The sequence below is a fragment of the Leucopleurus acutus genome (genome assembly GCF_964270905.1).
Source record: "Leucopleurus acutus genome assembly, chromosome: 3".
NCBI lineage: Eukaryota > Metazoa > Chordata > Mammalia > Artiodactyla > Delphinidae > Leucopleurus > Leucopleurus acutus.
This window is the reverse complement of record NC_139145.1, coordinates 108,885,889-108,898,001: the sequence shown is the minus strand read 5'-3', so window position 1 is coordinate 108,898,001 and position 12,113 is coordinate 108,885,889.

The following is a 12,113-nucleotide window of genomic DNA, read 5'->3' as shown; positions in this document are numbered from 1 at the left end:
AAATAGTAATAGTTGAGGATCTTAAAATACCTAGTAATATAAGGCACACTATGTTTCGGGATGCTGTTTGGGTTCAAATACAGAAGCCAATTGCCTTAGTAATAATCACTGTAGCTGAATCATAAAGTGTACTTTCTAGACATTTCTTACTAAATGGTCTGAATAAATGTAAATGGCTATGAGACTATAAGTTGAGTTCTACATGCAAGTGCAGATGAAATTAAAGTTTATATCATTTATTAAATTTTGAACTCTACTCTCACTTCTGTATGTCCTGTGGGTACTGAACTCAAAGTCAGAAATGTAGTCATACTCAGAGCAATGACCTTAATCCAGGGCAGTGTTTCCAATTTCTTTAAAGCACTAGGGTTTTGGATGAAGTAACTCAGGGCTCACAGAAGTGAGGATAGGAAAACACTTAGGGATGTTATCCTTACAGGCAACTTCAGTTTGAATGAACATATTTCTTTCCATGATTTTATATATACTATTTGCCTATGACTTTTCTCTTTAGAAAGTTATCACGAAAATATTATGAATGAAAAAAATCTTTTTTATTTCTTATTTTTCTCTAGCAATTACATATTTTTATATAAATATGCAGGTGTGTGTACACATGCATACACACATATGGAAATTGGAAAGAATGCCATAAAAGAATAAATAAAAACTAACAAGATTCCATTCTAATGCAAGGAAAATAAAACTTAAAATCAACTTAAATAAATAATGGATTTATTTATCTCACACAAAAAGAGGAAAGATGTAGAAGACCCAATGTTAGCGTAGTGGATTAAATTCTTAGGATCCAGGTCCTTTCCTTTTCCTACTCTGCTACCTTTGGCATGTGACCCTTAATTTTTATGGTCTGAAGCTAGCCACTCACTTCCAGGGATCACATCTCTAATCCAGGCAAGAAGAAGTAGGAAAGTTAAATGGGAGGGGGAATTAAGGGGGAAGTGTTCCAGCTGATTCCACCCACCTTTAAAGTGAGTTCTTGGAGCCCCACCAAGCAATTTCTGCTTATGGTTCATCTTTTAGAACTGGATCCTTGGCTACGCCAGCTGCAAGATTAGGGGAAAGTTAATGTTTTAACGTTTTACAATGTTATAGTAAAGAAAGACAAGGGAGACGTGGGCTGTGGATAATTTTGCATAACTTAACCATCACACCTGCCACAGTAAATTGATAATTTAGATGCTTCAAAATTATGGAAGTGTTTAATTACTTAGTCCTTGAGAATTGGAACAAATAAATTGTTTTATATTAGTTTTGCCAATATTAGTACAATTCAGGTATTGAATAACAAAATTAAATGAAAGGAAGGAAACAAAGACATTTCCTTGTATTTAGAGACATTCATTCTCAAGGACATTTGTAACAAACATTTAATATTTGTCAAATAAAATGACTGTAATATAATTTTTGAAAATTAAAGAAACATTTATTTTCCTTATTTCAGTAATTCTATAAGCTAAAGAAAGTTCTTAACACATGTCACTGAATACATTAAAGAATTCTCCAATTTCTTTGTTGTGATTAAAACCATAAATATTTAATCATGTAGAAAACATTACATGATGATCCATTTCTTCCAATTCTTTTCATAGATGAAAGTTCCTACCTGTGGAGCTCTCCAACAACAAATAATTTCAAAATCCCTCTGTAAATCACTCAGAATAATTATCAACACTAAGGCTTTGAATTCTCTCTGAGACATCCTTGGTCACAAAGAGTAAAGGCCCTACTAGCATTTACTACTTTTGGCATTACATTCAAAGTCTACAAATTGAAGAAACAGGCAGTGATTTATGTTTTTCTCATCTGCTCTTTGCATTACTAAATAAATTGAATATATTATGTGACATGTGGTAGGGAAAAGTGTATTCAACATGTCTAATTGTTTAGAATGAAAAAAAAAAACTTTGATAACCTCTGCTAGATTTGATGAAATAATAGCCTCTAAACTGCTGTGCAGGAGGCCAGGGGAGAGGTTTGTGCTGCTTCTGAGAAGGCACCACGTGGCAAGTGAGAAAAGAATGAAAATAAAAGATTTTGGGAAGTACTGAGTAACTTATGCCTTAAGGTGGGTGATGGGTCCTTTCAGAAACTTAATATCTGAAATACTTGGTGCGACAAGAACTCTTGTGAAAATTGGTTGAAGGGGTTTTGTACATAATAAAGTGAGAGGAAGAGAAAAACTAATGGCAGCAGAAGCCAAATGTGCAGGTTAAGGTTCAGTTCATATTTAGATAACATATATTTGAAGAAAATTGATTTTGCAAGTTGAAATTGTTTTTCTTTAGTAGTAAATAAATTGCATGATCCTGATCTGAAGATAACACAGCTTTTAAGAGCAGCAAAAAAGGTTTTTTTGTTGTTGTTTGAAGAGTTCTTTCATTAAATTAAACAAATTAAATAGACTGAGCTGCAGCTCACTGTAGACCCCAGACTTCACAGGCTTCAGTATCAGATCTAAAGTTTAAAATTATGGTAGGAAATACATGCTGGAAAGTAAAGAAAGCACATTCTCTTAAATTAAAATTAGTGTGGTAGATTGAATAATGGCCCCTCTAAAATGTCCATGTCCTAATTCTTGGAACCTGTGAATATGTTACTTTATAGGATTGTACAGATGTGATTAAATTAAGGATTTTGTGATGATGAGATTATCCTGGATTATCCAGATGGGTCCAACACAATTATTGATACATGGGTTCTTATAAGAGGGAGGTTGGCAAGTCACAGTCAGACAAGAAGATGTGAAGATGGAAATAAAACTTGGAGAGGAGAGAAGATGCTATAGTGCTGGCTTTGAAGGTAGAGGAAGGGGCCACAAGCCAAGGAATGTGAGTGGCCTTTACAAGCTGGAAAAGGCAAGGAAATGGATTTTCTCTTGAACCTCCAGAAGGAACGCAGTCCTGTGGACACTTTGATTTTCAGACTTCTGACCACCAGAAGAGTGAGATAATAAATTTGCGGTAAAGTTTTAAGTCACTAAGTTTATGGTAATTTGTTACAGTAGCATAATACACATAATATTTTGAATCTTTGTAGAATAGTAAGAATTCATAACTGTGTGTGGTGCATCTTAGATTTCAAAATTTATTTGCTTTCCTCCCAAGGCTAGGTGTACCTGAATTGTGCACCATTTAAATAAAGGGTTTTCTTACTACTTTAACATATTCCCTCCCCTCCAACACGTATACCTTATTGGCATATCATTTTAGTGTTTCCCTTCTGGAAAAACTGAATCTTTTCCTAATTCCTATTTTTTGTTTTCTTCAGAACTACCATAGGTACTTCATCATTACTGCTACTGAGCATGGGTCTGTAGGAAGGATTATTTCTTTTTTTTTTTTTAATGGACAAGCTAAATACAGGTTTATTGTATTCTAAAGGTCAGTGCACAATTATTGGGGTTACTAAATGACTTTAATTTTTTATGGGACTTTCAGAAACTTGTAGTATATGTTCAGTCTGCACGTGCTATAAAAATGATTTAACAATTGGCAGTATTTCAAAAGTCTTAAAGAAAACAGTGCCTGGATAAAAAACACTGGTGAACTGTAAAATGTTTCATCAAGCCTAGGTTTCACCCAAGCTGTGAGGAGAAATTTCTAGGTTATAGAACAACTCTGTGATAGAAATAAATAGAAAGCAAAGGAACAGTATATGTGGCTGTAACCTGCGGGGTGATTTTACTTCTGCCATTAGTCTGTCTTTAAATAAGTCGAAAATGTAACAGAGTAACTATACCACTATAATTTAATGTTCTATGCTGTATTGTTTATTGATAGAATACAGAAGTAACAAAATTATTTTACTTCAAAACTTATTCTACAAAATTATTTCAATTTCTGCTAGCCTCTATCCATAATCTTATTTCTACTCAACAGCTTTTATTTATTGTTTACAGACTTCAGTACGAGTTCTATCCATAATTTTTCTCTTCAAGCCAAGAGATAACAACATTGAGTGGCAATTCAGACAATCCTAAAGACCCTTGGAACTACTCCACTACTGTTCTTAACGTGTGCTTCCCTGTGACAGTGACTATAAAGAACCAAGTTTATAAAAGAGCCACATTTCAGCAACCAGAAAACATGCACAGATTGTTCAAGTGTCTAAGAAACTATTCGTAGTCCCTGTATGTCTATTTTTTCCCTTTGTGTTACATTCGATGTTTAATTTCTTTTGCTATTTCCTTATGAGGTGAAGTTTGATTTCATTTGTGCAACATTTAAATATTATGGCTTGGTATTTGATCAATAAATCATGTGTTTATTTCACTATTATATATTGATTATACATATATTTTATGTATATATAAACATATGTGTTTATACATATATATGTTATATACATGCGTGTGTCATTAGCATTTTGTGCTCCAAGATAACTAAGTCCAAAGGCCATATGTTCATATAAGTAAACTCATAAATTTAAAATATATTACTTTTATTAATGAACCACAAGTCTATTAAAATATATATTGCATTAAGTTCTAAATAACATTCTCTAATGATTTCAATTATAGAACTTAAATTATATAATAAATACTAACAGTATTTTTTCTGCTACTCTGTCAGTAATTTAGAGATTATAAAAATCAAATATTCTAATTTGTGAGGACCAGAATCATGTTAGCAATCCACTACAAGCAAGTAAGGTCTCAGTAGCAAGAATAAACTGCCTTTTTTTGACAGGAAGCCACCACAATATTTACATTTTCCATCTCTTGGAGAGGTAAATGGAATTAGGCACATGCATTATTACTCAGTTTTATGGTATAAACCAAGGTAAAGGGGGTGATAGAGTTTATATGAGCAATTACACAAATACAAGTATGTATATCTGGTCATGAAAAAGAAACTGCTATTGAAAATATTCAAGAAAGGAAGAAATGATACTTTTTTGAACTTCATTCTTTTTAATTTGAAAATCATTTTATTTGCATCACTACATTTAATATTTAACAACAGCCCTGTGAAGTAGATGTCATTATCTGACTTCATGGAGAGGTTAAATGCATCTTCTCAGTTCGCTGGACCAGTAATTGGAGAAGTATAGACTTTATTACACTGGTCCTAAGTGCAGTGTTCTTTCTGGCCTTATGCTTTCATGGAAACTGGATTCTACTTTTATTTGGATTTCCCTCCATATTAGCCATAACAGAACCCCAGGAATTGCCCCTTTTAGGTCTAAAATTAATTAGAGTAGGCCTATTGCAAAGTCAGGGGTCTAAATGTTTAGACACTATCCTTTCTCTTTTCAAAGTGTTTGTTGTCTCTTTCAAAGAATCTCTACTAGCAAATTCATTCCCTCTGTGTGTGTGTGTCTGTAACAAAATCAAATGAAACTGGACACAGCATTTCTTATTAGAATGGTTGGCTAAGGCTCAACTACAAGATCTCAACAGGTGTGCTTAGCCAAATTGTGTAGTAACTTCGATCATCATTAAAATGTCATCAGAAATTTCTCTATTCTATGCTGATTTGTTTGCTTGGATCCATGAAGATAAAGGCCTGAAATGCATCTGTTACAGGCAGATATGTAATTGCACTGAAAAATATTATATGAAATGTAATAGGAGAACATAGGAAATACAAAGAAGAAAAAAAGTTGCTTTTGGTAAATGAAAAGTAAGTCTGAGAGAGTTCTGATATGTGTTGCAGAAGCTAGATGGCCTCTCATCATACCAATTTATTTGCCACACATACTCAGGCTAGCCTGTGTTTTCCAGCTTTTCTTGCAGTTGTCTGCAGCCACATAACAAGATTCTGATGAGAGGTATGTAGATAGAAGTGATAAGCACCACTTCTAGGTTTGGCCTGCAAAATCTCCCATGTCTGATCTTCCCTCTTTCCTCTTATATGCCAGCTGATTATGGATGGCCAGGGTGATCTTGGAAGATAAATTTGAAGAAGACGGAGCCCTTTTAGCTTTGGGCCCTTAATGTCAAGTGAGGTAGGGTACCCTTCCCCTTTCTACCTAATAAAAACAGGATACATATGAACTAGAAATAAACTTTTAGTACATAAAACCACCTAGATTTGACATTGTTTCTATTACAATAGTTTAGCATACCTTAATTGCACATGTATCAAATTGAAATTACTGGATTTTCTTCTTCTTTAAACAATCTATCTTTGGATTCCAAAATATCATATCCTTATTTTTCCCTCATATCTTCAGCCATAACTTCTTGGTTGAATGAAAAATCCTACTATACTTTCTGAATTTCAACTACTGGAGTGCCACAGTATTCAATCATTGAACAAAAACTCCCTAAGTGAGCTCATATATTGCAAAAGCTTTAAATATCATCTATATGAGTTTGACTCCTGAATATTTATCTCAAGTTTTAATCTTTCTGCTAAACTCCAGATTCATATATTAACCTTTTATTAACCTTATCCACTTCGATGTTTGGTAGGCTTCTCAAAATAATATATTCCAAAAAATTAAAGATAAGAAGAAAACATATCTGTCCCTCCCTCCATCACTCCTACTCATATACCTACACCTGATCCATTACTCTCTGCTTCAGTAAATAATACCACAATTCATCCACTAATTCAGGGGAAAACCTCAGGAGCTCTTCTTGATTTATGTTTCCCTCACATCATGTTATCAACTCTTAGAAACTTGTGTTGCCTCATCCTTTAAAATTCATCCTGTAAATGAAACACACATACACACCATACATGCCAGATAAATATATGGGACAGTATCAACACTATAGAAAGCTTCCTTGGGTTCTTTCTTATTCAATCCTCCTGAAAAAATAATCATTATTTTGACTTTTATTACCTTTTGCCTGTATTTATTTTTTATGCATTTTAAACTTATTGAGGTTTAAATTAATTGCACTAAACTGCATATATTTAAATTATACAATTTGATTAGATTTGACAAATATATATATAGACTGTGGAATTATCACCTCAACTAAGATAACAAATATTTGAATAACCCAGTTTTGTCTGTTTTTTGACTCCAAATTAATAGACTCATGCAGTGTCTACTTTTGGGGGGACATCTGGTTTCTTTCATTCATTGTTATGTTTGTTAGATTCACACACACACCCCTTGCTGTGTCTAAGCTGTGTAGTATTCTACTGTGTGAATAAACCATGATGCATTTATACATTCTACCATTGTGAAATATTTAGATTGCTTTCTATAAATGGCTATTATGAGTAAAGCTGTAATTTACTTTCCTATATATGTTTTTTGGGGGGTGGACATATGAACTCAATTCTCCTGGGAATATACCTAAAAGTGAAATTTTTACATCATGGTTAGCTATATATTCAGTTGTATTGAAATTGACACATAGTTTCCCAATGTTATTTTAATAATTTACACACTCACCAGCAACCTACCAGTTACTCCACACCCTTGTCAGCATTTGATATTGTAATTATTTTAAATCCTATCCATTCTAAAGGTTGTGCAGTATTATTTCATTTTAGTATTAGTTTGCTTTTTCATGATAGTTAATGATGTTTACACCTTTTCATATGCTTATTAGTCTCTTGAACATCCACTCTTATGAAGCATCTGTTATTAGTTTTTGGATCATTTTTAGTTGATGCTTTTGTTTATTTGTATAGATTTCTAGTATTTATTTATATAAAAGAAATGTAGAAAAATAAAAAGTTGGTATCAAAAGGAAAAGGTATTACTAATATACTACATGGTTATGCAATATTAGTCATTAATAATAATAAAATATTAGTATTTTATTATTAATACATTAGTTTAACCCCACTTGTGATATAATGATATTGGAAAGTGGTAGAGTGACAAGTGATATGAAAAAAGGCTAAGTCATTATCTACCATAACAAATAAGTAATGCCTAAAATTGATGAATCCAAGTACACCTATGCTATTTAGTAATGTAAAGACTAAAATTAAGAACAACTGAAATAGTTACTTATGGGGAACAGGATGGGGTGATACAAAGGGGTGAAATAGATAATCACATGTATTTGTTTTTACTTTGTAAAGATTATATTAAGGTTGTATGTTTTTATCTGCTTTAAAAATTCAATTATATAAAAAATAAGAACTAGTTATAAGAAAATAACTGATATTATTCTGGTTTAATGATTTAGAAATACAGCGTAAAAGTCCTCCAAGTAACATTTGATACCTGAGGGAAGACCCAAATGGTAGAGATGGGCTAGAACAAGAGAAATGATGAACAAAGATGACAGAATTAGTGACTGGAATGTGCCTTCCTGAGTTCATGTTAAATAGTTAAATATGAAGGTAAATAGTTAATAGTTAAATAGTTAATATGAATGTAATCAGTACAGCCCAACTGAATCTTGTCACTTAGGTTTATTTCTGAAAAGTTCTTGATCTGATATTGTTATTTTTGTTGTTATTACTATTTTATTTTAAAAGTTCCAGTTGGATGGGCTTCCTTTAATAAGACATTAATCATTAAGAAGAGTTCATTTTAGGATTCATAAAATTGTTACCAATTATTTTGAACTTTAGCTCGTGTTTCTTAAAAAAAATTAAGCTGTTAAGCTGAGAAAAAAAAACTTCATCTTTTTTCTTTTACTTATTTAATTTTACTATACAATTATATTTTGTTAAATCATGGAAACCTATTTCCTTGAGATAAATCAATATGTATAGTTATATATTCCACACTTACTCCTCAGACTAAATTTATGGCTAGACATTCCATATATGTATGTGAGAATCCATGTCCTTCTTAAAGCACTAAATAATCTGCAAAAGAGTTTTTTTTTTTTCTTCTTCTGTAAACTTGCCTCATTGTAAATGATTTTATTCTAGGTAATGTTTTTTTTTCCAAGTGTCTGGAGGTTACAACCTTACTTTTTGGAGATAATATATTGCTAGATCATTAATGTCACTTAACTGTTAAGAACAACAGAAATCTAATTACACCTGTCTATAGTGATACTTTACTTTGGCACCATAAATATCACTAATCACTTAGTGCTATCATAAATATCACTAAGCACTCCCTTGAATCCTAATATCTTGCAATTATTTTTTCCATTCCCAAATATATGTTCTCTAATGTGATCTAGATTATGTTCTAATTTAATTTGGTGATCTCAAAACCTGAAGAGAACACTAAAAATCTCATCAGGCTAATTCTATTAAGACTCAGCTTCTTTCCCTGATGCAACTTCCACCAAAGACCTACCACACAAATGATTAGGTCTCAGAAGGGAGCACAAGCCTACAGTTATTGCAAGGTTGTTGAACACACCAACCCTGGGGACATTCAAGTGAGAAAACTCAATTATAAACAGTTTCTTTGCCTATTTATCTTACACATGTACTGAACTTGCTTAGAATTACAGAATCTTCATTCTTCCCTTAGGTGAAGAAACACAGGGATTGTGCTTAACTTCCTGTACTGCTTTCCATTCTATACTCTTCCTATACCAGATGGCTACTGACCAGATGACCAGGAGAAACATAAATCCCAATCTGTTATCATTGGGACTCATTTCAAGATACTGTCTCAGTAGTTAATGACTAGTAGTCAACACTAACTGTGCATTAGAACCACATGGGGGGGGGTTTAAATTATATCACATCTTTTGCTGAAGCAAATACTTGAATAATTAAATAAGTTTGGGGATAGGGCTTCTATTCAGTATTGGTAGATTTTAGGCTGCAGTCAAGGGTGTGAACCATTGCAAAAACAGGTAAATTCCATTAGAATTAAGGGTCTCTCTTCAATACACTATCAAAACTAAATATATCCTACTTTTCATTCCTGATTTCTTCCTCTCCACTCAATAAGCAAGCCTCTAGGATCATTCATGTTTTCTCACACTCTGTTCTTCACAATGTATGTAACTCTGTTCCTCTGTCCTGAGTTACTATAGTTCCCTTCCTCCCAAATTCTCCTGCTAATAACTCCGGAATTATTAGTCAATGAGCAGTAAACTATCCTCCACCATCAACTCCTTCTTTGACTATATTTTGCTTTAAATGAAGTATGGCTGCCCATGTGGACACCATTTTGTCCATTGCCACACTTCATTTGCTGTGAAGTGAGTTTCTTGATTACTGCAAAGCTTTGTAGAATAACATGATGGTGGATGAGGCTTTCTGTAGGTCCATGGACAGTAGTTTTGACAGAAGTACTGTATGCAGGGAAGGCAAATCTGTGTGCAGAGTGTTTATTCCAGTAAGAACAAAGCACTGTCCCATCCTGCTGAAAGTGACCCAATGTAATCAACCAACCACTAGGTAACTGGTTGATTACCCCAGGAATGGTGCCATTTTTGGAACTCAGTGCTGGTCTCTGCTGCTGGCAGACAGGTCACTTAGCAGTGACTGTTGCCAGGTTGGCTTGGTGAGTGAAACTCAATGTCACTGAGCCCACCCATGCATTTCCTCTATCTCTGTTACCATGGCCACTTTGCTCATAAGCCCATTGGACAATCACAGGAGAAGGTGGTGAAAGAGGCTGGAAAGATAAGAAGTAGCTACTCCAAACATGTTGGTAAGATAATTCCATGTCAGACATTTAGAAACAAATTTGACAAAAATTCAGTGGCTTTCCACCTCAGTGAAATTTCTAGATGTCCTGTGGTGTGAGGCATGTCAATATATTCTTTTGAAAGTGAAGGATAAGTGGCTGTGTTTATCCTACAAATAAAAAGAGGGGTATGATACCTCATGGACCCTTTTGAATTTGGAGACAACATATTTCTTATTTGGGTATGCTTCACTGGCCCATTTCTTGAGTGACCCAAAAAGCTGGTAGTTTTCAGTGGGACCTGGAATAAGAGAAGTTTCTGCAACAGGTCCAGGATGCTGTTTCCAGATATTCTACCACTTGACGCCATATGATCCAGAAGATTCAGTGATGCTTGAAGTGTCAGTGGCAAATAAGATGTTGTTTGGTGCCTCTGGCTGGCCTCTATAAATGAATCATAGTTCAGACCCTTAGGATTTTGGAGGAAAGCCCTGCCATCCTCTGTCAATACCTATTCTTTTTTGAGAAACAGTTCTTGGATTGCTATTGGGCTTCAGTAGATGCTGGATGCTTAACTCTGGGCCACCAAGTTACCATGCAATGTGAACTTTCCATCACAAACTGGATGTTGTCTGATGTGCTAAGTTATTAAACTGAGTGTGCCCATCAGTTGTCCATTATCAAATGGAAGTATATTTATAACATTGGACTCAAGCAGACCATGAAGGCACATGTAAGTTACATGAGATAGTGGTTCAAATGCCTATGGCCCCTATTTTGCTATATTATCTTGTCTGTCCAGCTAGTACCCATGGTCTTATAAGTTCTTTACAACAAGTTGACTGAAGAAAACAAAATTTAGATCCGGTTAATATGAAGACACCATCTGAAAGTGGACAGCTGCAGTCCTATAGCCCTCATCTGGATCATCACTGAAGACAACAGTGATGGGAAATCCTTCCAGTGGGCTGAACTTTGAGTAGTGTACTTGGTTGTTCATTTTGCCTATAAGGGGACAGCCAGAACCATAAGTCTATATTGATCCATGAGCTATGGCCAATGATTTGGCTGGATAGTCAGGGACTTGGAAGGAACATCATTGGAAAACTGGTGACGAGGTGATCTGGAAAGAGATATGTGGATAGACCTGTCTGGATGGGCAAAGAAGGTGAAAGTATTTGTATCCTATATAAATGCTCATCAAAGGATTTTAATAATCAGGTGGATACATATGTAGGGGGGCTTTAGCTAGGCAAGTCTGAAATCTTTATAGCAGGCTGTCAGAAAGGTAAGACTGAAAAATGTCTGACACTGACACTGATATAGTTCACAGGTGGGATTTCTTCTTCCTTGGGGAAACCTCAGTTCTGCTCTTAAGGCCTTTCAGCTGATTGGATCAGGCCCACCCAGTTTATCAAGGATAATTTCTTAAAGTCAACTAATTGTAGATGTTAATTACATCTACAAAATGCCTTCACAGCAATATCTAGATTAGCTGTGATATCTAGATTAGTGTGATACCTAGGTTGATTAACTGGGGATTATAGCCTAACCAAGTTGACACATAAAACTGACCATTAGAACTACCTTAAAATAAGTAAGGAAATGTGATGATT